General features: G+C 38.4%; 1 protein-coding gene across 5 annotated transcripts in view; it reads left to right on the top strand.

Annotated features, from left to right (window-relative positions):
• adgrl2a (adhesion G protein-coupled receptor L2a) overlaps nucleotides 1–25,609 on the top strand; it is a 264,519-nt gene that overhangs the window by 89,442 nt on the left and 149,468 nt on the right. The window lies entirely within an intron of this gene.

The raw sequence follows: 25,609 nt of genomic DNA, 5'->3' as shown, positions 1-25,609 counted from the left end.
AAGCAGAGCTCATAGTTTGTTTATCTGTCTTTTGATTGGCTGCGGGGGGCAGAATTAGCACAAGTGCTTCATCGCTTAAATATCTAAGGAAACACTCCCCACCGTGTGTTTATGGATCACGTTGTGCAAAAGTATATTCAAGAAGAATAACAAAATAATCAGATTTAACATATAAATAAATAAATCAAAAACAAATATATAATATATGTATGGTTATTTGGAGAGCTCCCAGAATGCATCTTAAAAAAATACTTTTTTTTTCTATCCAACTTACCTTTGAAAGGTAAATCAAATCCAATAATTTTCAGCCTCATGTAAATAATGCACTATTACAGATGCCACACTTGATGGTTTAAAACCAAAGTGTGTTTTAAATCACGGAAAGTGAATCGTTGCACCCAACTGCATACAGTACCAGATTTCTGGATTATAAACTGCTACTTTTGTCACATGCTTTCAACCCTGCAGCTTATTCAATGATGATGCATGTTTTCTAACGGCCGCTAGGGGCACTCGAGCAGAAAGGGTAAGAGTGAGACAGGGGGAATATGGTATATGTGTCGAGGAAGACGCAAGTTTAATGGAAATTCCCGCTTTGTGAATGAATAGCATGAATAGACCCTCATCATGGAAAATTCAAGAAGAAATGCAGATGACGCAGCTTACAAGCTAAAAGCAATCGTTTAAAGCAGTGTGAAGAAAGCCATCACCAATTGGTTTGGAAAAGCCGGTCTGCTGCTTGACGGAGAGGACAGCGCAAGCTCAGGAGTGAATTTACACAATTTACACAATTTTCACAGTGTGTGAATGTGTGAGTGAATGTGTGTGTGACTGAGTGAATGGGTCTGTGACTGTAAAGTGCTTTGTCCTTGTAGGAAGAAAGGCGCTATATAAGTATATGCCATTTACCATTTACCTCAGGATGAGAGTGACACTGACAACGACAACAAAGGAGAAACTGAGAGAGTGTATGGCGAAGAATGTCTGACGCTATACCAATCTCACACTGAGGAGGAAGACTTCCATGCTTTCAGTGCACAGGAGGAAGATGAAGAAAGCTCTTTTATGTTTATACTTTTTAAAACAGCCCTGTGTTACAGTGTGTCACTGTTGTGGAAGGAAACTTCCGGCGCACGTGCTGCACAACTCTTGCGTCTACACGGCAAGCGCCTATGCGCAGAAGGCGCCGTTGCGCATAGGCGAGTAGTGCGCATAGGCGCGTCCTACGCATAGGCGCCTGCTGCGCTAAGGCGCGTGCCACTAAGTTACTGCTGCTCTCAGTTACTTTTTTTTCCTTTCTCTCTCTCTCAGTGACTTTTAATGGAATATTTTTTAACCAGCCCTGTTAGTGCTCGTACTACCATATTGCTGCCGTGTTACTGCTGCGTCAAAGGGACTTCGAAAACTCTTTTTTGTGTACCGTCTTTCTTTGTAAATATATCATGTGTTGAACCTTTCCTGCGATTACTTTATTCTATATACAGTGGTCGGAAAATGCAGGGGAGATCCTCTCCTCTGAATGAGGATCTTCCTTCGGGGTTCACTTCCCCGTTCAGACCCTCAGAGCCTCCAGAGCGGGTTAATAAAGAATCATTCATCTTCTTCTGGGGGAAACTTTATATTATTACAGTTCTCTTTCACTCTGTATATCAAACATGAATGCACACCCCCAACACACTTCCGCTGCTCACTCCTTCTTGCTCTGCATGCGCTCTCCCCTCTTTTTTCACACGTGCGCGGTTTCAGCACATACACATCCTCATTCGACAACACATGTTTCAATGTGGGCACGTGCAGCTTATAGACAGGTGCGGCTTGTGTACTGTATGTACAAAATGGTTTATCCTTTTAAAATATAATTAATGCGGCTTATAATCAGGTGCGCTCTATAGTCCAGAAATTACAGTATATTTCTATTAAATGTGTCAACACATGTGGTGCTATGTGACGGGGTCCCGCCGAGAAAAGATGCAGAGGAGCCAAGGTGAGGAGGATTGGTCTTTATTGCCGACACAGTTGCTGCACGCAGGGCCATGCAGCACACAGCACACTCTGTCATTACTCCTCTTCTCTCTAACCTGTGATGCTCCTTTTAAATGAGGAGCCCCTCCCATGGGGCGTGGCTCTTAATCCTCACCCAGGTGGCACCACAGGTAATAATTTTAAACATAAAATACATAAATGCACAAACAATAAAACACAGTGTGGTCCCCCTCGTCATCTGACGGTGCCACACCGTCACACCATCCCCCTCCTCTGAGGGAGTGACGATGTGCGGCAATCCACTCAGAAGTCCGCCGCCGCGCATTCTCCACGCCGATCCGCCAGAAACACGTCCTCGTGTCGCGTCGGTGGGATGCATAGGCTGCAGCGGCTCCACGACGGCGACCCCTCCGATCCGCTCCTCGGTGCCCGCTCTGGTCGTTCCCAGCCCCGGCAAAGGCCCTTCCATCGGCCACACGCCCCCGCTGGTCTCCTTCCAGATGGCACCCTAGCCGATCAGAGCCGCCGACAGCAGGTTACAGGCGAGTTGTAACGCCACTCCCGGAGCACTCCACTGACGGCCCGGTAGACGCCGGTCCGCCCCCTGTCCAGCTCCGCGCAGGCCTCCAACGCCCGCATCCGCGGCAGTGGAACCGGCGGCGTGCCCGTCCCGCCTTCGGCCGTCTCTGTGCTCCGGCGGTCCGCCCCTGCTGTCCGCGTGGTCCGCCGCTCGCCATGGGCGCCGAGTTGGACGCCGTAGTGTTTCTTTCCGGGCCCCTGGCCAGGCCTGACGCTCCGACGAGGCGACCCGGATCCACCCCCTCTTCCTCAGAGGATGGACTGCTTGGAGAAGAGTTAGGGCTTCTGGGGAATCGTCGTCCCCACCACGCCGCTGCGTCCTCACCTTTTTGTGGCCCCTCTGCGATCCCACTTCTGACACCATATGTGACGGGGTCCCGCCGAGAAAAGATGCAGAGGAGCCAAGGTGAGGAGGATTGGTCTTTATTGCCGACACAGTTGCTGCACGCAGGGCCATGCAGCACACAGCACACTCTGTCATTACTCCTCTTCTCTCTAACCTGTGATGCTCCTTTTAAATGAGGAGCCCCTCCCATGGGGCGTGGCTCTTAATCCTCACCCAGGTGGCACCACAGGTAATAATTTTAAACATAAAATACATAAATGCACAAACAATAAAACACAATGTGGTCCCCCTCGTCATCTGACGGTGCCACACCGTCACATGCTAACTTTAGGAAGAATTTATCATTAATTGTCTTATGACATTACACCAGGATTAGTATAAGCCAACTGAAACTGTTTTGTGCTTACTTGCAAAAGTATTTGTAGACATTTTCATTTTTTTGTTGTTTCGTAGTACACAAATTGGAGATGTGGGGAAAGTAAATTGTTGCATCTCTAAAAAGAAAAAGTCCATTCTGATGACAGGAAAAATGACCAAACTTTCATTCCGGTCCAAAATGTGGAAACCCTTTGAACATAGCAAAGACATGTGACCATACAGTGTGCTAGAATGTTATAATAATGTTCCCCTTTGGATTATTTTAAAGAGGAAAAGTGGGCTGAATTTTATGAAACAAAAATATAAATGGATTTACCAGTAATTATTGTTATCTTGTTTGTTTGTACACATATTTAATTTACATTTGATTTTCTTGCAAGAAACACTAGGAATCTAGAAAACTTCACCTGTACTGTTTATCCAGGTATTTATCTCTGAGTCACACTGGTGGAATTTTTGGCTAAAGATGTCCTGGATCAATTTTAGGTTGATGATTCAGATCCTTTTTAAAGGAACAATCAATCAACTATGAATCGTATCGGCAACCACAAATTATGACATGAATTGAATCATTGTTAAAATGTATCAAGGCTTAGTTATAAATGGTCTATATTATTATATTATATATTATATTATTATTATATATATATTATTCCCACTGATTCACTCAGTTTACTATTTGTTTTTAAATATATAGAAGTTACCCTTCGGGTTTGGTTTGATGCATCTTATTATGTTCTGTATGGGTTATTTAATGTAAAGCCTTTCTAAGGTAATTAAATGATGTGTGATGTAAATAACAGTGTTTTTTAAAGCCTTTTGAGGGTATGCCTACATGTGCTGCTCATTATTCATTTGCAGCCCAGGAAAAAACAAAAAAAGCCATAGAATTCATTTTGTGGGTGCGATAAACCGTATTAATGGATTAGCTGTCAAGATACCAAACTGCTTCTTAAGTTATTGCTGAAATATCCTTTTCTCGCACTCTGTCAAATGTGGGATTAAATGACAAAAATGCAGACTTTGGTTAAAGTTTTCAATGATGGATATGCTTTGAAGGATATGACACCGGACCCCATGCATAGATGTAATTAAAATAGGACAAGTCATGGTAATAACACATCATCCTCTAAAGCTGAGGTCCATGCTTGCTGTGAACCAGTTTAACCAGAGACAAATGACTTGCGGTAGTCACCAGCATCGACTTTAAGTATGCATGGTTCAGACACAGAGAGAGTCTCTCCCCAGCAGTGGTGGCCCATCCAAGACAAATGGACGCTCATAATCCTCTCACTGTTGGGGAATGTGGTTTATTAAAAATATGATACAGTGGATAGAAGATTTTTTTACGTGTTGTAGGATTTAGTTTTCAGCTCTTTCTTCAACACATAATTTAGACTTGACAGCTTTGCGGGGCGGCTTAGCAGACTATTCCCTTTAAAACGGGTTAAGTTGTTGGGAGTTAATTGAGAGTTTACCATATATCTTTTCCGAGCATTAAGCTGCCCACAAATCTGTGGATAGAAGCAAGACCCCAACGTGAGGTGTGACTGAATTTAGACAAAAAAAAGAAAAAGAAAAAACAGTTTGCCTTTCTGAGGATCCCTGTTTTTGTCAAACTGGTATTTTTTACCAAACACTGTTTATCTATTCAGGATGTTTGGGCCACAAATGAAGGGAAATATTGGCACGAAAGGATTCAGCTATTACTGCATATCATTACATGAATAAAATATGTGTATGATTATGGGAAAAAGTTTGTTTAGCAGTTTTCCAATTTAGGTTTGTTGGGTTAAAGGGGGCGAAGCTGCGAGAAGCAGGTTTTGTCAACATCTTGAGAAGTAATAACTCGATGACCTGAGTTAATAATTAACAAAGAAATTACATTGTGGAAGTCTGTACTCTTTGTCTCCATGTTTTCCAAACTTTTTGAAAGGATGAATTCGGCTTTCCATGTCTCCTAAGCCCGTTTTTCCAGAGCACAGTAATGCTTTTCTTAAAAAAACAAAAATCCTTCTTGGCTTCTGGCGCTTTCTTCTGTCCTCTAGGCGTCATTCACATGCAATGGATTTGGTGATATTTAACATTAAATTTGTTTTCTTTGTGTGTGTTGTTTTTTTTTCATTCTGAGTGTCAGATTTGTCAGCAAATTTAGACTTGAATTAAACACACTAGATTTATTCGGTAATTACTTCAGCTTAATTACTAAGAAAACTGTTTATCAACATAAATTACAAGACCAAATATTCAGAATCACATGCTTCAAAAGTCATAAAACAGTGCAATTCATAATATCAACAATTAAGAAGTATTGCAAAACGTACAGAGCAACTCAAAATGTCTATTTTATTACCAATTTTTCACTTTTGATTTCTGCAAGAATTTATTATATTTATTCATGAAGCACTTTGTCCTATACATGTTTTTTCTTTTTTTTTTCTCGCAAAATTGGCTGGTTGGAGGAATCACTGCTTCCTCTGATTGGCCAATGCTGAGCTTAGTTTCTTTGCTCTCCAAGTCTGTTGCTTTAATCAAAGTTATTACCATTAAAAATTGTTTTTACTGAACTATTCTTTTGTTTGTTTTGCCCAAAAAGAAACAAATGTTTAATGGTATATACTTGTGTGCACCTTTCTAACCTTCCTCGAAAGCCCAAAGCGGTTTTCATCACAGTACCATTCACACACACTGCCAAACACTGGCGCCAACCTTCCACCAGAGGCAAGGTGGGGTTCGGTGTGTTGCCCAAGGACACTTCAACACATGGGCGGGCAAGGCGGGAATCGATTCTGCAATGTTTCGATCAGAGGTCGACTATGGTGGTTAATAATGCATTAATAATGAAATGTCCATCTGTTAAATGTGTATCATGAGGAAAAAATAAATAACGTAGGCAGTTTTTTAATGTGCTATTATGACTTACATGCTTGACTGTGGATGTTTGCAGTGTTGTACAAATTACTTCTTAGCTTCAGTGTACTGAAATAACTCTTTGCATGCCAAAAGCTAAAAACATGCACCAAAAAGTCTCAAAAATGGCAAATTAAAAAAAAAAAACTGAACAGTGTTTATGTAGATTTAAGGGGCGACAGTGGCTCAGGTGGTTGAGCGGGTCGTCCAATGATCGAAGGGTTGGCGGTTCGATCCCCGCTCCCACCAGCCAAAAATGTCGTTGTGTCCTTGGGCAAGACACTTCACCCTCCTTGCCTCCAGTGTGGCTCCACTGGTGTGTGAATGCGCATGAATGATCCCGGTGATGGTCAGAGGGGCCGTAGGCGCGAAATGGCAGCCACGCCTCTGTCAGTCTGCCCCAGGGCAGCTGTGGCTACAACCATAGCTTACCATCACCAAGTATGAATGAGGAGTGAATGAATAATGGACACACTGTAAGCGCTTTGGGTGTCTTGAAAAAGCGCAGATAAATCCAATCCATTATTATTATTATTATTATTTACTCCATATAACATGGTACTGTTACATACACAATCTTTTGTTAGGACTTGATTTATGTCTTATTTTTAGGCTAATTTTATCATTATACTTGCAAAGGTATTAAATGTTAATATAACAATTTTGAATTTAAATGGGTGGCCATCTGATAAAATGATGGCCAACGTATATATTTTGGTTTGGTTGGGGAAGATAATGTAAGAAAAAGAACAGAATCCTAAACTATGTAAGTTGGTCAATGTATGGTAGTTGTAAAGGGATTATTTACTAATATCTAGAAAATCAGCCATCTATTATATTAAAATAGACGAAACTTTATGTAAGAAAATGCAAGATTTTCATAACTTTACCTGGTGCAATTGTTGTGTAAATTTCTATGAAACAAAGCAAGCAGTGGGGATAAAGGTGTAGGACAAACTATCAACTTTATACTTGGCAGGAAAATTAAATGTGTTTATGTTTGGACTGAAATTGGGAAACAAGCCTTCAGTATTTCTGCCGCCCCCCGCTTGGAAAACTCTTCAACCAAACTAAAATTGTCTGAGCTTGTTTTACATAGATCTTTTTGTTCTTCTCTGTGCAGTAGAGAAAGAGAGTCCATTCGTCAGCGCCTATTTTCAACTATTGCACCTAGCATCATTTGCATTTTAACATTGTTGAACAATTATTTAACGCTTGTCTGACTGTTTTGCATATTTCAATTTATAATATTACGTTACTTTGCGACACCTTAATCTTAAACTGTAATGACTCCAATCTTATTGTTTAATTTAATTTTGTTATCATGTTTAGTGAGGTGTGCTGCTGAACTCTTGGCCATGTCACCCTTGCAGAAGAGATTATGATCTTAATGCTTTTTTTGCCTCGTTAAATAAAGGTTCCTGCTACCAAACATGAATATCTACTTTGAAAAAATAAAGAGACGGAGGCCTAAAAAAACTAAAACAAATGTTTCAAATGAGGTTAAAATTACTTCATTTGCTGCAGCCCATGAAAACAGAAGACAACCATCAGATTCAAGAAAAAAGGAAGGAACAGGACACATACTTTTTTAATACAGAAAAATTAAATAAAGTGAATCCCAGATCATATATTCTTCTTTTGTAGTGACATTTCTTTTACCACTATCACCTCATCCACTTTCTGGTTTGAACAGTTTTTTGGGCTGCAAATATGTTGGACACTACAAGTTACTAAAAAACAAAATATATTATATTTACATACTTTTCTTTTTTAGGTTGTTACTCTAAAGAGTATTAGGTATATTTGATGGATTGATTTTGTTGTGCATTACTCCTAACATTGTCTGTCAGTAAAGTAGGTAGAAAATTGGTTTTGTTGCACATTAATTATCGAATTACATAAATGCCAAAAATTGAAAGGGCGTAAAGACAACTAAGCGGGCGTATTTCGAAACTGAGTGAGTGAACCTTAAAACTGTGATGGCGCAATTCTAACCAAGCGACCCCGTATTTTACAACTGAACGGCTGAAATCCTAACTGAGCAGTGATCCTTCTCGGTCAGTTCTCTTTTGCGCCCTCACCTGGATTTACGCTCAGTGTTAAGGGGGCGTTTTTGTCACTTGGGGCCGGTATTCAGGGGTGTGTTTGTCACTTAGGGGCAGGAACATTTCTGGTTGATCTGATTGGCTGAAATTTGCATGCCAAGCAGGGGGGCGGGACTTTCATTTTGGGGCTTAAATAGAAAAGGAACGGTGGCTGTAACGAGGATTAAAAGCATTAAAACGATAACAAATGCAGTGAATTTCACATGAGAAAAACTTACAGCACAAATAAACCAGCTGCACTTTCTTACCTTAGTTTTGGGTCGTTCGTTAATGTTTTAATCCACGTTACATCTGCGTTTTTTTCCTATGATTGCCTCTAACAGGGGGGGGGAGGGGACAAACAAGTTTGACACAAAGAGCGTAATTCCATACATTAATCACTGATTAAAAAAGACATTGTGAAGTTTGTTTTTGTCCTGTTCAGTATTCAGTATAAATAGATTTAAGAATGTTTGCACAGTATATATTTAAAGTGTATAACTTAAATGAAACTAAAGAAGTTTTCCGATTTTTTTTCCAATACATTTTTTTTTTTTAGACAGTAGACATTACCAAGCCAATCACAAAAGGAAAATCTGCTTGATTAAGGAAGCACCCTGATTTATTTTCTTTTTACTGGTAATTTTTAGGCCAAGATTTTGAGCCCTCTCCATGCATGTAGCTTTACAGAAGCTCCTCAGCTCTTCCATAGATGTAAATATATTTGTCCAACTTATTTCCATAGTTTCTACCTATACATTTGTGATCTAAAAGTTAGACAAAGACATAGTCATGGCTTAAAACATTTCTCAAAAACAAATTAAATGGCTATGAGACTGAAATCATAATCAGCCAATCACGATAAGAATTTACTTTCCAGCTCCTCCTTGTCAAAAACACCCTTTGAAAACTGCTTGTGTAAAATAAACTGTCTGGAGCAGACAAGGTCGGGACGGGCGTAGAGCACTGAGGTGTGTTTTCATTTTTATGCGTCTGCTCTCATGCTGCAGAGCACTTTTTGTGCAGGATTTTATGTGGACGATGACAGTTCTGCTCCAGCGGAGGAGCCTAGTTTTGCTTGCATAATTTTTGGCATAAAATTGAATGCCATAAAAGCTATGTTTTCTCAATTTAGTTGTTTGTATTTGTAAGAGATTTAACTTGCAAACAGAAATTTGTTCATTATAAAAACCAAAATGTATTTTAAAAATTACATTTTCATTTAGATCAATAAATCAATAACCATTAAAAAACATCTTAGTCATTTATGAAAAAAAGAAACTATTGTTAATTTTTTTTCTTGCTGTTGTTTTGAAAATGTAGTTCAAGCTATCAATTTTGCCTCCAAATTACCAAAAATTCCAAAATAAAAGGCCAAATGGCAGCCATGAAAAGGAAAATGTACACCCATTTCACATGTTTTTTTATAATTTCATGTTGTGGTGCTGGAAAAAGATAAGGGGGGGAAAAAATCCAATGTTTATCAAAGGACCAACCCAGAGGGAGGATATGTTCACGTTTGCAGACAGTTTAGTTCTTCCAGTCGGCGCAGGCTGCTGGGTTTTGGACTGTTGGGAAAAACTGGGGAAAAGAAATGAAATCTCAGTAAAACACGTGATCATTCTTTGCTTGAAAGTGTCGGTATCACCTATCCCCACTGCAACCAAAACTAATGTACTTCTTTTATAGCAGCATCTCCATACAGCTTTGTGGAGCTTTGTGTCTGTTCAACAGATATGGAAGCACCAAGTTAACATGGGAAAAAAAACTGTTTTTGCTTTCACACTATTTATTAAAAACAAAAAAAAAAGCCAGAATAAAAATAAAAAATAGAAAAAGATTAAAGCTCCTCCCCGTGACATATTAGAAAATATTTGCCAAAAACAATTAATATTGAGAATTTATTTAGACTATATGACAAACCTAAAAATCTTTTATTTTTTGCAGTTTAATTGATTGTATGGCTTAACACTTAGTCATAGTTCAACACAATATGTTTGGATTACTTCTGAATTCATTCTGTAGCAGACTTTTCCTTGTCTTCGCCAGATTACAAAGTAATCCTCTAAAAGAGCTTTAGAATATGTGTAGACTAAGATTAAATCCTGAACCACAGTTGGGCAGAAAGATGGTGTTTACATTTAACTGTCAGGTTTAAAATTTAGACAGAGTGAAGGCTAAGTCATACTTTTTTTCAATGTGCAACAAGAACATATAATAACATTTATAAAATAAAACAAACAACATTGTTTTCTACATGCAAATGAAATAAAAACAAATAGTAATTTCAATGTTTTTTTAAAAAATACTACACATTTTGTTGTGTTACAAGCTTTTTCTTACAGTGACATTGGCCTATTCTGAAATAATTACCAGAATTGTCAGTTGTTGACATTTTTCTTTGAAAAAATGTACACAGTCACATTTTAATGTAATAAAAAGTCAATAAATCTTACACTGTTTGACAGATCAGCATTTTCACAGGTTTCAAAGTTGGGTTTAGCACTTGTGCTTATTGTCAGTCTGTTTATAATACTTCCAGAAGACGTTGAGAACTTCAGATTACAAGAAAAGCTAACATTCATTTTCCACCACAGACAACATGGTTTATAATCTCTGAAGAGCTCAGCACACGGCTGCACCATAAGTCCATTTGTGTCATGACAACATGACCTGTGCATTCCGTCCCATCTGTTTTGCTTAAAATAATTTATAGGAGCAAAGAAACATTTTCTTTTGCTCTGACAAGAATTTTCATGGACATAATATTTTAATGTCAGCAAGTTAGCATGGAATGGAAAAGAGCTGAGGCTTATTCCGGCCTTTTATTTTATTTATTTTCTGGAGCTGTCTACAAAAAATGTGCTCATTTAATCTTCATCAAAACCATCATTACTGCTAAACTCAAATGAGCAAATCCTGATTTTTATGCGTTTTATTTTAATCTTAGCTGAAACTGTCCTATAATTTGATATTGTCAGTGTTTTTTTTCTTTTTTTCCTCATACTTGCTGATCTGTACTTGGACCGGATTATTAAAAAAAAACCACATGCCTTTGTCTGGTTTGTAAACGTAATCTTGACTTAAAACAAAAGCAGTTTGTGATCTGGATTGCGAATCACAGATAGATTTGCTGCTTAACTGATGTTAAATATTCAACACTTTTCAGGCGTTCATTACTCCCGTTATTTTTACCAGAACAAATTGATGAAGGTCCTGCCATTCTCTAACATTTATGTCCAGCTGCAAAGCTTTCTCCTGAACAATGACTCTTTTTTTTTTTTATCTTCTCCAAAGACCACACAGAGCCCACCCACACAGAAAATGGAGGTTACAGCGCTTAAGATTTTCCTCTTACTCTCTCTGACCTCTGCTTTTAACCAGGTTTTTTTTTAAAAATAAAAACCTGCTTAAACTAACTGTTGTCTTGGGTCCAGTGTGAAAGCATTTCATTAGTTTATAGAAATTAAAGTGATCATTTACAGATGATTAAAGCTGATGATAATTTCTGATGTTTTAAGATACTCTTATTTCTTTGTTAGAGGTTGAACTAGATTTTTTTTACCGTCTTTTAATTTTTATAGAGTATTTATGATGTTAATCTTTTAGATTAATAGGTTTAAGTAAAAGGGAAGGGCTTTTTCACCAGTTTCAGTAGTTTAAACTAAAATCCAGCTTTGAGGGTCTGTTCACATTGGAATATGTAGTAAATCAAATATAAATCAATCAGATATTTTCATTTTCTGGCAGTGCTTTTATTATGTATGGTTTTGAAAATAATAGTGTTTACTGCATAGGTCCATTCTCTTAGTCAAATGTAGCCCCAGCTGAAGAAAGGAGCATTTCCTGTTTCACATTTAAAAGCTTTGTTTATTGCAATTCAGATTTTTTTACATAAAAAAATAGCAAATCTTTTGGTATGTTTGTAGTTTTATTCCCTAAACAAAAAAACATAGAGAATTTGAAAAAACAAATGTGAGACAAATACTTGACATCTCGCATCAACAAATGACTAACTGCATCATGCTCACAAGCATGCATAAAGCTTACAGACATCCGTTTTGAAACCTTCTGTTTATCTGTATTCCAAATGTTGTAAACAACTTTTTCTTTGTTTGTTTTCAACCTAAGTCTCATTGTACTTGGTGAATAGTAAGTGCAGGAGTTAAAAAAGGCAAACTGATTCAGAATAGTTGTTGGGAAAATGTTATTCTCCAAATATGTTGACCTGAGGTGGCAGACATGATTATAGGTGTGGTTGTGTCCCCGCCTTACCAGCTCTGCAGACACTCCAGGAATGAGGCCATCCGGTTGCTCATAATACTTCATAACTGAACAACAACTCTTCAGCTCTCTAGACGGATCATTTTTGATTCATTCCTTATGTAACGTCATATGTTGTTCTTTTAAATAGTGCTCTGTTTCATTTGTTTTTTAACTCATGTAAATTGGTTCAACATTTCCTGGTTCTTTGCAGTTACTTTTGATCTGGTCGTGCTTTGACTTCTTGTTGATTGAAAACTTTTTAACTACGAAAAACTGGGATCACGTAGTCCTACATTATGATCTACCCCCTGGATCAATCCACAAATCCACACACTTCAATCAGCCTATCGGCTTAATGTTTGTAACACATTTCACTCATGTTTTCATCCCCTTATCCCACTCCATTAACATCAGTTCATAATTCGAAACATAAAAACATATGTGCATACATACGTACATCCTTAAATATGCATAGATATAGAATTTTAAAACAAGACTAAGAAAGAAAAAATGAATAAAAAAGGAACAAATAAGTTCCTCTTGACTTTCATTTGGTCATATTGTACATTAAAATGTAGCTGTCAACCTTTTAAGGCGTGACTAATGAAAATCATGTTTTTAACATGTTCTTTATCATGATGAAGAACATATATAAAGAAAAGAAAATTAAGATTGCACTTCTTTTTTATTGTTTTATTCAAATCGTTAAAAATTAAAGCAGCAGATAAAAAAAGGTTGTTGGCAAAAGGCTTATAGATGTGATGTAGGACTTACTACGGCAAGCAACAAGCTCCCTGCTCCGCTCCATTCTGATGCAAGCACTTGCAGACGACTTGATCCATCTTTGTTTTCCTCATTCGAGCAGGCATCTGGCACAAAACTGTAGCTAGCGACTGTAAACTAAGGTATGATGGGAAATTAGACTAGGCTCATTCCTGGTCCTGCCACTTTGCGAAAAACTTAAACTACAAAAAAGAAAGGTTTATTATTTTTGCCTAAAAACGGCATCAGATCAAAAGTTAATCATAGTGGGACTTTTAACTCTTTAACCGTTTAAGCGATGAATACAAATGATTCGGACACAGAAAAAGCGGCTTTGTACCAATGTGCATGTTGTAACGTAAGATGCTGCACGACGACGCAAAGCTACTTTTTCTCCATGGCAGAATCAGCTGGTTTCTTTAGATTGCGTAAGCACTTCTCTAAAGTGCTGCAAATCCGCTTCAGAATTTGCTGGAATTATGCATACATGTCCGGTTAAACAAACACTGGAGTTAAAGCTTCAATGGTAAAGGGTTAAAGATATAGCTTTATGTTTATTCTTTTTACTTTAATTCCATGCTGTCTGTTAAATTTTGTTCCTAGCCAGTCAGTCAGACCATCGTCATGAAAAATGTATAAATGAAGAGAATAACAGAGAATAACTGAACAAACTGAAAATGGAATTGGTGAAATTGTTTACACAAAAAGTATATTCAGTAACTTTACAGATTAATTTAAGTAAATTTATGTTGGGGATACAAATTTGACGGAGTTTAGAGGTTTGCCTACTTGTCGAAATTATGGCTTTTAGAATTAACTTGTGGAGCCGGAGATGCATTTTTGCTGAGAGATTGACTCACCACTGGAGGAATATGCACTGGAATTACCTGCATGAGGTTGAAAAGCTCTGTTTAAAGGTCAAGCATTTAGCATTTTCTTTTTGAAGCTCAGCTTCACTCACATTATCATGTTCTTTTAAGGAAGCATAATAGCAGCGAAAAAGAAAATGTCCAAACTGTCAAATCTGTGCGACTTTTGAAAATATAAGGTTAAGAATTTATTCTCCACGTGGAAAACTGTAATTCTTTACATGTTTTTAAAATGTATCTGGATTTTATTTTTTTATTTAAAAAAAATGTTATTCATTTCACCTCCATCAAGGTTTTTATATTAAAAAAAAAATCAGAAAAAAGAGCCACACTTTCAATTTGATCAAGATCTACATAACGCTTTCATTTGTCCTCTGACACTCACAAATCTCCATTTGCCTTTTATACTTTTATAAATAGGCCAGAGGATACAAAAGAAAAAGAAAAAAAACAGACACACAGGAATATTCAAATTACATTCAGAGTCTCTGTGGGGGAAGTGTAAAATTGCTTTCACCTCTTCTGTCTTGGGCCGCAGGCCAGGTCATTATTGTAGTTCCGCTCTGAGAGTATTTTGCTTCAAATAAACTTATAAACTGTGGTAGTTAACAAATTAATGCAGGAAAGCTACATTTTTTGTAAGCGCAGATTTTCGAAGACAAATTGTAATTAAAAGACAGTAAATCAGAAAAACATTGTTATTTTTAGACACAAGCATTGGACTGATCCTGCATGTGTGTGTTGCTATGCATTGACTTTTCTTGTTGACATTTTAAACAAAGTCTACACAAATTAAATCTTTCATCAAAAGTACAGAAGTGATTCAAAATTCACTCCAATCATATTTTGATCACTACCGATGCAACATTAATGGTGAGCAATATTTAAGCTATCCAGCTGTACAGTTTAGAGCCAGGTGCCAGGATCTAGTCATGGATCTAGTCATCAGAATGGAGTCGAGCATACAGCTCGCGGGCCGCCAATTCTAGCTTCTACGTAACAAATACAATCTTTTTCAAACTGCATTTGTTAATCTGATCCTGATTCACAACGATTGGGCTAAAGACATACTCAGAAATGCAGTTTTTTCTCCATCACGAGAACAATGCCACAAGAATATGTTAAAAACACCAAAAAGACCATTATCAAGTGGAGAGTGTCTTCAAATGTAAATGTTCATGTATGACTAGCAGCTGAAATGCATTTGTTGACCACATGGTTTTAGGAAAACACTGCTTGGATGTGAGTTGTCATAGACTTATCTGCTGTCAAGCTGACTAATGGCTGTTAATATTGACTAGCATATAAAAGTTATTTTTTTGTATTAAAATCTATTAATCAGAATCTTCTGTTGAAATAGACATAAAACATTGTGCCCTGATTTTGGAGTAATTTTGTTTTCTTTAACCTTTTTGAGTCTTTTGAGCTTGTTTGATAAGAAAACAAACGCCAAAGTGACACAGCTTGGTATAGCAGCTCACAGGAGGAGACAGAGAGGTGCAGACGTCTCGAGGGAAAAAGCTGCTTGATAGTGTAGGGATGCCGAAATGGATTTAAATTCTTCACTGCATGGATTGTTTGTTGCCAGGAAGTACCCCCTGCCCCCTTCTGAAATTTGACCTGTGCATGGGCTTTGCAACTTGTCACAATTATCCTTGATGTCCTCTTACATCCCAAGCTAAAAACAAAAACAGGGGGAAAAAGAAAACTCTGTCTCCCTAACTTCCGACTGATCACCATTTGTCACAGGAAGGGAAGGATCACATTGGCAAGGCCTTTATCAGGCCATCAGCACCCCGGCATGACATGGGAAGACAGCCAGGCATTCTTCTCGCAGAAGATCTGTTTCTTGGCTCTGGTTGTGTTTAAGTGGATCCTCCGCTGCAGATAGTGACCCGTTAGGCTGCCTGAAGGAGGGCTGATGTGAAGACAATAACCGAATGTGTTTAAGATAAACTTCTTTGCATTCATTTTCAAATCGCTTAAAGAGCATGTTATTCCACACAGTATCTTAGTGACTTAGATTGATTAAAAATAACTCGGAGGGTGTAAATTACCTTTAAGCAGTAATCTGAAGTATTTCAGTAGGAAGTCGGTGACAGGGATCTTTTTTATCTGCAGGGCAGTTAATCTGAGAGGAAAAAGCTCAATGTACATTTGATGTTTGCTAAAATAAAATCTGCATAATTGTTAACAACTCTTGACTTCTTGGTTCTTCTGTTATCAGACACCGTTGTGTTTTTTTCACATACCTGAGATGTTTTGATGGACGTCTTCCGTCTTCGTCAGAGTCGTCAGGACGAACCGAGAAGTCAGTTAATTATACAAAACACTATGAACTTTGAGTTAACAACTCTTTGGACAATTGTAGAGAGGAACAGTTTAAAGGGAGCGCTGGTGTGTTTCGCAGCCACCTTTAGAGAGTGTAAGTGTAATGCGAGTTATTCGTAAGGCTAATGTAAGTTACACACACTTATGACGTACAGGTGATGCTATCGTACGATGCCCCTCTGCCATTCATTAGCGAGATGAGCTTACTGGCTCCTTACTGACCATTGCCCAGAGGACGCCCTTTGGGCGCCCACACAAACTCAGCTCAGATTGTCTTATTTCCTCATCTTTAATAGTCAGACTGCAAGCAAGAGGTGAACATGACTTGAACAGCACTATCAGGCTCCTTGCGCAGGCATTGGGGGTTTAAAAAAAAGAAAAATCTGTTTGACATGCCTGCGTCTCACCTACTTCAGCCTTAGTTACCCTTACATGGTGTTGAAACTTCGCAACGACCCGTCAGCATGCCCGTAGAATAAACATGTGCACGAACATTTTCGTTCTCCATGAGGGCTACGATCGTAAAATTTCATGTGGGCCGCCTGCGTTCCCCCTTACAAGTTTGCCAATTTTCACCCACAGACAGCCCATATCCACCTGGAAGGGCAGTTGTGACTGAGGCATAAGATTCCAGTTATTCATGATCAACTACAAAGGATTGCCTGTCTAACATATGTTCTGAGTTTTGCTTTACACATGTTGTCATTTTGTTGTTTTGTATCATGAAATTGTATTCTAGTTGTAGTCAGATGCTGTGATAACCTTCATTCATGTCTTGCTTACACCATTTTTTTTCCCATCAACACAAAATGGTATTTCCTCTGAACTCAAAAAAGATCAAATTATGTAGAACACATGAAGTTTTGATGTTCATTCATTAATGGTGAGAGAGAAATAGGTTGGACAACGTTATTCTCTGATTCCTCTAAAGCACAACCATAAGTCAATCACCAATTATAAGGTGAGCTGAAAGTAATACGAAATTATAACTAAGCCCGCTTTGATAAAGCCTTCCTTGCAAAAGAGTGACTGGAATGCTTGTTTAAGAATAAAAGCAGCATGTTAAGTACCAGCAGATTAGAAAAAAGTAATGAATGTGTAAAAGGAGATTAAAACGGGAAAAAAAGGTGATCTGGCCTCTGGTTAGGTTATGAATGTTCCATTCAGTATCACTTTCAAAGTTAAAACTGTAAAAATATCCCTCCGAACAAAACAGTTCAGGCTGTTAGCGTTGGCAAATTAAATTAGCTTAGTCTTTAATTCCAAGGCAACAAGATCTTTCATCATTCTTGGGAAGTGAAGAACAAATGATCTCACGGTGCCACAACTATTACATCCACCAACCTTTTCTTGGACTTTATATATATTTATATATATTTATATATATATATATATATATATATATATATATATATATATATATATATATATATATATATATATATATATATATATATATATATATATATATATATATATATATCAGTCTTAGCTAGAGTTTTATTGTTGTCCCTTTTAAAATAAAGGCAAGATCCCCAAATACATAATTCATTTCATACTACTACTAATTAGTTAGAAATGTGTTTTAATTCAAAAAAGTTCAATGAGGGACCTTTTTGTGTGGAGTTTGCATGTTCTCCCAGTGCATGCGTGGGTTTTCTCCGGGGACTCCGGAGCTTCATGGGTTACTTGGTTACGCCAAAAATTTACTAAAAGTGTGGATATGAGTGTATATGTATATGTGTGTGATTTGTGTGACCCTGCGACCTCTCCAGGATCTCCCTGCCTTCATCCGCGAGTGGATAGGTGGGATAGGCTCCGGCAGCCCTGTGACCCCGAAAGGGAAAAAACGGGTTTAGAAGATGAATGAATCAAGAATATCTGAAATGTCTATAGCCAAATCAGTATTTTGTTTAAAAATTGTCAGTGTGGCACAGAGGAATTTCCTCTGTTTTTAGAAAGTGTGCCCCCAGTCCAAGCGTTAGTGGGCAGCCTCAAATGGCGCAGAAGCATCTTCCTCCAATGACTGGTCTGGATTTGTTTACACAGAGGACTCTGGGATTATTGGCCTAGGAAACAATGAAGTTTAGAAAGCTGTCTCAAAGATAAATGTGCCAGTCCGTGCAACCACAGCTTCTCTGCAAATAGTTGTAGGGCGAGCCGGAACAAAGCAAGACAACATAAAATATGAGATGCACCCCACTTAGATCCAGGCAATATAATCATCCCATGTTTGTGGAAGAAACAAGCTGGATGGTGGAAATTTTAGAAATAAATCATTAGTCTTTCTTGACCAAACACTGCATCTGATGATTCTGTACTTATCATGAATAGGATTTCTCCAAAAAATGCACATTATTTTTTAATGCTGGTATTGAAAACAGAGTTGTGCATTTATTGTTGAAAAACAACTTTTTCAACTTTGCTGTAAGTCATCGTCTGCCCTGACTCCACTTTACCACCTTCTTGCTGTTTCTCAGCTTCTCCTTCTCTCTTTAAGTTCCATCCAGTGTCCTGCTATTTGATGTAATTATCATCAGAGCGGTGGGAGAGATTTGGTGCTAGAGGGCTAGTCATGCAGCTGCCCTTTGTGAACTACACCACATTTTCTGTGTACGATTTCTAGGTCACCGAGCAGAGCGCTGTAAATGACAGTGATGGTGCTGCTGCTGCCAAAGAGATGGGGAAAAACATAAAAAAGGGCCCAGAAGATTTTTCTCATTCACACCTGTAAAAATAGTCAAATGCAGTTTTAAATCTATAGCTGTGAATATAGTAGAGATTTTGGAAATGAATGCACAAACTGAATTTAATGTGCTTTTTTTTTTTTTTGCTGGTGACAAATTTGAAATTTCATGTTTGTCTAAAACATTTGGATTAATGAATGGAAACTTGATGAGTATGTTTGTGTTTTGCCTTCTTAACACCATTTAGATAGTTAAACACTCGTGTTCTCTAATTTCCTGACAGCTTTGTCATTCCAGGACTATTAGAAAAGCCAAACTAACAAAAAACATGACATTTTAGAGATTAAAACTGAATTCCAAAAAAAAAAAAAAAAAAAGAAATAATAAACAAAAGACAGTTATGAAAAAAAGAAACAAAATAAAAAGTGATTGCTTCTGAAAACAAAAGTTATTTCTAGAAATCAAAATGAACTGTTAAAAAGTGAAACAAAATACAGCTTGGTATTATCGGACATCACTGATTGGATGATGACCTTTGTTCACCCATTCAACAGGAAGTTATTTGGCATGACAACATCTTGCAACAGAAAACATTTTCTTTGAGCCTCTGGCTGGTTTGGTGATTGCTCAATCGACTCCTTACATGTTTCAGGCAAAACATCCTTCTGCTTTCCCTCTTCTTAAATTAGTGATGCCCCATCATACCTACCTTTTCTAGTTTGTTATTTTGTTTCTTTTTTATACTTTCAAAAATGTGTTGTTGTTTTTTTACAATTTGGTTTCTGGAATTATATTTATATTTTTTTAAATGTTAAGTTGTTTTTAATTTTTATTTGTTTTGCTTTTTTTAATTGTTGTCATCCTTGTTGAATGATTTGTTTATGTGGTTTGCACTTCAAGGCCACCGTAGTTATTCTGCAATGACTTTCCCATCTAACTTTGATCTTAAAAAAAGCACTAAACTGTGCACAATATTTACATAATTATAAAACTTCCTAATTGATAAATTAACCATATTATGTGTTTGTTTTATATGATAACAAGACAGAGCAGTCTATTTTAGCCCTTTTTATTATGAGTTTTGGAAATTTCCTTCTGTTATGTTAAGCTTCAGTGTCAGCTCAGAGATCTTTTGACACCTCTTCTCCTTCTTTTGTGGCTCAGCAGCCAATAGTCAGTCGCCACCTAAAAATGTCTTAAAGGTCTTGCAGAAGCAATAAAGCTATTCATACATATATCAACAATTAATTATAAAGAAAGAGATGGGGACACTTGCCTTTTTATAAACTAAAAAGTATTTTTTTTAGAGGGAGCCTTGTTAATGGGCTCCGATGAGACAAAAAAGACATTTTGGACATGCACACTATCACTGTATAATTTGTTTGCATATACTGGTAACTAGCTGCCAAATAATGCAAAGTTATGCAGCTGCATATAGACCCGATCGTTCAGGCAGTTTTGTTTTTTCTGTCGAGATTAATGGCGTTAATGAAGGAGCAGAGTGCAGGACTGCGGACGGAGGCAGCGGCCGCTTCACAAAGTAAACAGATTTGAAACTGGGGGAACAGAAGAAAATAACTGACAAAAGGCAACCAAGCTGAGCATTAGGTGAATGAAGGAGTAAATAATAATAAAACCTCTTTCACACAGCCTGTCTAACCCCTTTTTTCCGCTCTGCTGTGTTTTTCTTAGAATGGCTCAATGTTTCTTTCTAACTGACATATTTCTGTGCCCTGTAGTGAAGCAGAAACAGACATGTGTGAGCAAACAGCAATACTGCTGATGTCTTTTGTTCTATAAGAAAAGGATAAACCCTGATGCCACATGACCCATTGCTTTGTGATTAGTTTATTTGAAGGCAGAGTATGTCATCACCATTGTGGTTAATATATTTCTAACTGAAATTCAAATAGGCAGGAAAAGAATGCACGCCGATTATTGAAATATACTCTATAAGCCTGCTCTAAAGCTTACTGTTCAGCTGGGTATTATCAATCAAAAAGCCACGCCTTCATATGAGTAAACTTTTGTTGTTTTAATTTTGAAAAAAAAAATCAGTTGAGATTCATAAAAAAATGTTGTGAAATTGGGCGGCTTCACATGTCACTTAGCAGTTGCTTCATACTTTTGATGGATCTAGTTTTTTTTTTTTTTGTGTGTCTTTTTTTTCAAAACAATTGCAAGAAGTATGTAATAATGTTTCCCCGTGTAACTTTCTATTATTTTTAGTCTTGACCATTTTAGGAAAATGATTTCAATGTTGCAACTCTATTCAATTGCAAAATGGAAGAAATAAAGTTCTACACAAACCAAAAGCAAGAGAACCTTTCATATTAAAACAATGGCTAAGACAGAAAAACAATGTTATACATAAAATAAAATTAAGTTAGATAAATCAGTTTATTTTAAAAAGATTGTATTTAAAAAAAGAGCATTCATCTGTGTTTGTCTGGATTAACATCCAGTTGGTTCTGTTTAGCTCCAATGAACAAAAGGTTTTCTTTATCCCAAATCTGTATCAAAATGTGTGCACACAGGTCTGGTCTTTTTATATGTGCAAATCTGATAGCAAGAATTAAAGATGTAAGTGTTTATTTTTGCGAATCCAACAAAGACACCTTCATTAGTGAGACAAAAGGGGTGGTTTCATTTTTTCTGTCGGTATCTAAATGCTCTGCAGGTAAAGGCATTCCTGATATCACTTCATTTTTAGGCCATGAATACTGCTAGACTGCTTTGGTTGACAAGTCTGGTTTATGGGCTGCAAGACAGATGTCAGGAACAGTACCCCTAAACTGAAAACAAATAGCCTGTTCCAACATTTAGGTGATCACATAGAGATTTGCTTTGAGGGGAATGCACAACATTATTCCCTGAGTGAGGTTAATGAAGGTGGAGAGTTATTCTGTCCTTTCCTAAATTTAATATTTTGCAAAAAGAAGCCCAGTCCGTCAAACGCAGTAGCACTGCGAAAAGAGAAAAAAAGACTCTAACCCTTCTGCCGAGTTATTATTGCAGTATGTTACAAAAAGGAGTCAAGAACATCGGGAAAAAAGTCAATACCACTTATACATATATTTTTCAAATTTCTTTAGAGTTACATAGCTACAAAAAGAAAAAAAAAATTGTGAACCCTGTCTGAAGGCCTAAGAAAACTGCAAAACCTTTAGTGGTTAACCAGATACAAAAGTTAACAATTCAACCTTGTACCATGCCAGGATCAACTTTACTTTTTAAGTAGTTATTTAAATGACATAACATGAAGAAAACAAGCTGTCTCAGAAAGCCCTGAGGAGATTCTTATTCTCAAAGTCTGGAGAGAGGAGTAAGTCACCTTGTCTCAGTTTCCAGAAGGGGTCTCTCAAGGGTCAATCTTGGGTCCACTACTGATTTTGTTCTGTTAATGACTTACAAAGTCTATGTAAAAATGAAGAGATCATTATGTATGCTGATGACACCATAATTTTCCTTCACTCCATAAGCTGTAATGAAGCAGTTCAATGACTTTCAATTACTCAGATGACCTTCAGAGAAAGTTCCTACTCGTGTTATCTATGTTTGAACCTAAAAAAAATGTGTGCATGGTCTTCTCTATGACCATGTTAAGCCTGGCTTCAATTTGGGTTTACTTAAAAGGAGAGGAATTATGTAATGTTGAATAATTTAAATATCACTGGGTTTTAGTGGATTCATGATTAACATTCAGATGATAAATAATGTTAAAGCTATAGATTTTTACTTGCACAATTTTAAACATACTGTGAGTAGTCTTTGACAGATAAAATAGCAAATCCATTTTCACATTCTATGATATTATATGTGATATTACATCACCAGTTTGCTGCCTAGTCAGTTGTATCGTGCTATTAAAAAAACACTAAAAATCCTGGATAAAAGGCAGTTCTCATAGCTATTTAAGCTTTAAACAACCTAAATCTGTGTATGATCTATAAAGTCATTCGTGGTCTAACCTGAAAGAGTGTATTAAACAGAAACAAGTCAGGGGCCATTCCAAAATAAGTTGAGCAACTGTTAGAGGTGACTGTGAGGTCCAATTTAGTTGAATGTCTTATCTCAAAATGTAGTCATTTCAGGGTTTAAAATTCCAGAATGGCGTATTTCTCATAAATGTCGCCACCTTTGAGAAATTTTTGCAACTGTGTCTACAAGGTACTTAAATATGCAGTAACACATGTTATTGATAGACATTGATCTTATGCTCATATGCATTTATCCATGCTATATCCCCATATTAGATTGTTTATTGTTTGTTTTATACATATACTTTCTGAATAGTTGACTGTTTTTTTATTTTATTTTTTAAACATCAGTCTGCCAGGTGACTGCAGATAGAAATTAGCTTCAGGCTATGATATTGCATAATTACATTTGTTTTATTATTCATAAATATGCAATATGTTCCCCCTCCTAACAATTACATTTACAAAAATACTACTGCAAGGAGTCCAGTCAGATACGATTCGTAGATTTTAAGGAAATAATCTGGTTTTCATTGCGTAACATTTGATCAATTCATCACTTTTAATATCGTATTAATATTTTGCAAATAACTTGGCAGTCTAGTCTTCATTCTCCCTCATCTATAGTTTAAAGCTTTGGTCCTGAGTTCAGCTTAACTACCAAAAGAATAACACTGCTTATACAAGTATGTTGACCTTCTCTTTTTTTTTTTTTTTTTTTTTTTTTTTTTTTTTTTTTTTTTTTTCCAACTTGTCCTGTCCAACAGCTAGGCAAACAGATGAGAGCTGAGGGCCTCTTGTGTTGGACATATTTTATTCTAACAAGAGGGGTTATTCATCTTCAGACAAACCAAAGGTATGTCTGAATAAACCCCTTTTGTAATTGAGGCCAAACTTTATTAATTTCAATCATGTTTGAAAATCTTTGGTGTTGGACCGGACGGAAAAGGAAAGAGGGGAACAAGAGAGAGGGACGTTAGAGAGAGGGGGGGGTAGGAGGGTGATAATAGGAGGGGAAGGGGGGTAAGACCATGAAGCAGCATAGAGCAGGCAGGTTTACTGGTTGTTTATCGTTACGGTACGGTTCAAATGTAGTACAAAAAGGGCGGGGCCTGTTCACACACACTCAAATATTATCAACACACCTGCTAGCCGCAGAAATGTCCACATGTCAACATGCACACAAAACAGATAGTGTTCACGAACGCATACTTATGCCTTTAAACCAACTAGTGTGAAATCTTTCATTCATTCAATCATGCAAACTATTAGTGCAAAGGTGAGCTAACACCTGTGCTCAGGTGAGTGTTTATGTTCTTCTAAAATGGATGGTGGAATGTGAAAAGAAGGAGGAGGAGCGCCAAGCCACCCCCACACCCATACCCCCGCCGCAGCAGCAGCGGCAGCCGGAATTCCCCCAGCGCCACACGGGAACAGGCAGGGAACAACCGCCCCCCGGGCGACCAAGACCGCCACCCAGGCCAGGGCCAGCAGGACCGCCGCGAGGCCCCCAGAGCCAGAGAGCAGGGAGGCGCAGAGGGAAAGAGAGCGCCGCCCCAGCCCAGCCAGGAAAGCAGCCCCCCGCCGCGCCGGAAGAGCCCAACGCAGGGCCCCACCGGAGAGGGACGCCCACAGCCCCAGACGAGCACCCCACCACCACCCAGGAGTTCCGGGCATCCCCCCGCCCCGACCCCAGGTACGAGCCAGGACCCCCCAAGGGAGACCCGCTCCGCACTCCAGGCAGCCACCCACCCGGCCCACGGTTGGTCCAGGTAGGAGCAAGGCAGGGGCCCGCCGCCCCCGCCCAGGAGGGGGGAACCCCGGGGAAAAAAGGGCGGCCCATAAGGGATGTTATAAATATGGCCCGACCAGGCTCGGCCATGTTGGAAGTTTGGCGGGGCCCAGCGCCCAGGGGCAAGGACCAGGACCCACCCCCCAGGGACACGAACACCCCCGGCTCAGGTGTAATATGAACCCCCCCACCGTGCGGAGAGAGCACCGCCGGGCCCAGGGAGCCGGCACCCAAGGGACACGGCCGCCATCGCCAAGGGGCCCACACCCCCCACCAGGGACGGGGTAGGGGACAGATGGACCCAGGTCCCACCTTCCTTGTAAAATGTGTGTGCGTGTATGGGTGTTTGAGAGGGTGTTTGTGTGCATGTGTGTGTGTTTATGTTTGAATGTAGATATTGAAGGGGGAGGGGTGTGTGTACTAAGGGGGGTGCAGTTAAAATTGGCGAGTAGGGCACTAAGGGGACATCTCCTGATTACTCACAGTGATGTCCCCTCACCCTCCACACCAAGGGGCCCTAAATGTCTAAGGTGCGGTTAAAATTGGCGGGTAGGGTGCCAGGAGGACATCTGCTGCTTGCTGGCAGTGATGTCCAAGCACCCCCCCTACCAAGGACCCTACGTGTCTAAGGTGCAAATA

The sequence above is a fragment of the Oryzias latipes genome, chromosome 4 (assembly GCF_053564925.1).
Source record: "Oryzias latipes strain Hd-rR chromosome 4, Olatipes_Hd-rR_3.1".
Taxonomy (NCBI): domain Eukaryota; kingdom Metazoa; phylum Chordata; class Actinopteri; order Beloniformes; family Adrianichthyidae; genus Oryzias; species Oryzias latipes.
Note: the sequence above shows the minus strand (reverse complement) of the source record. Positions and strands in the feature narration are given on the sequence as shown.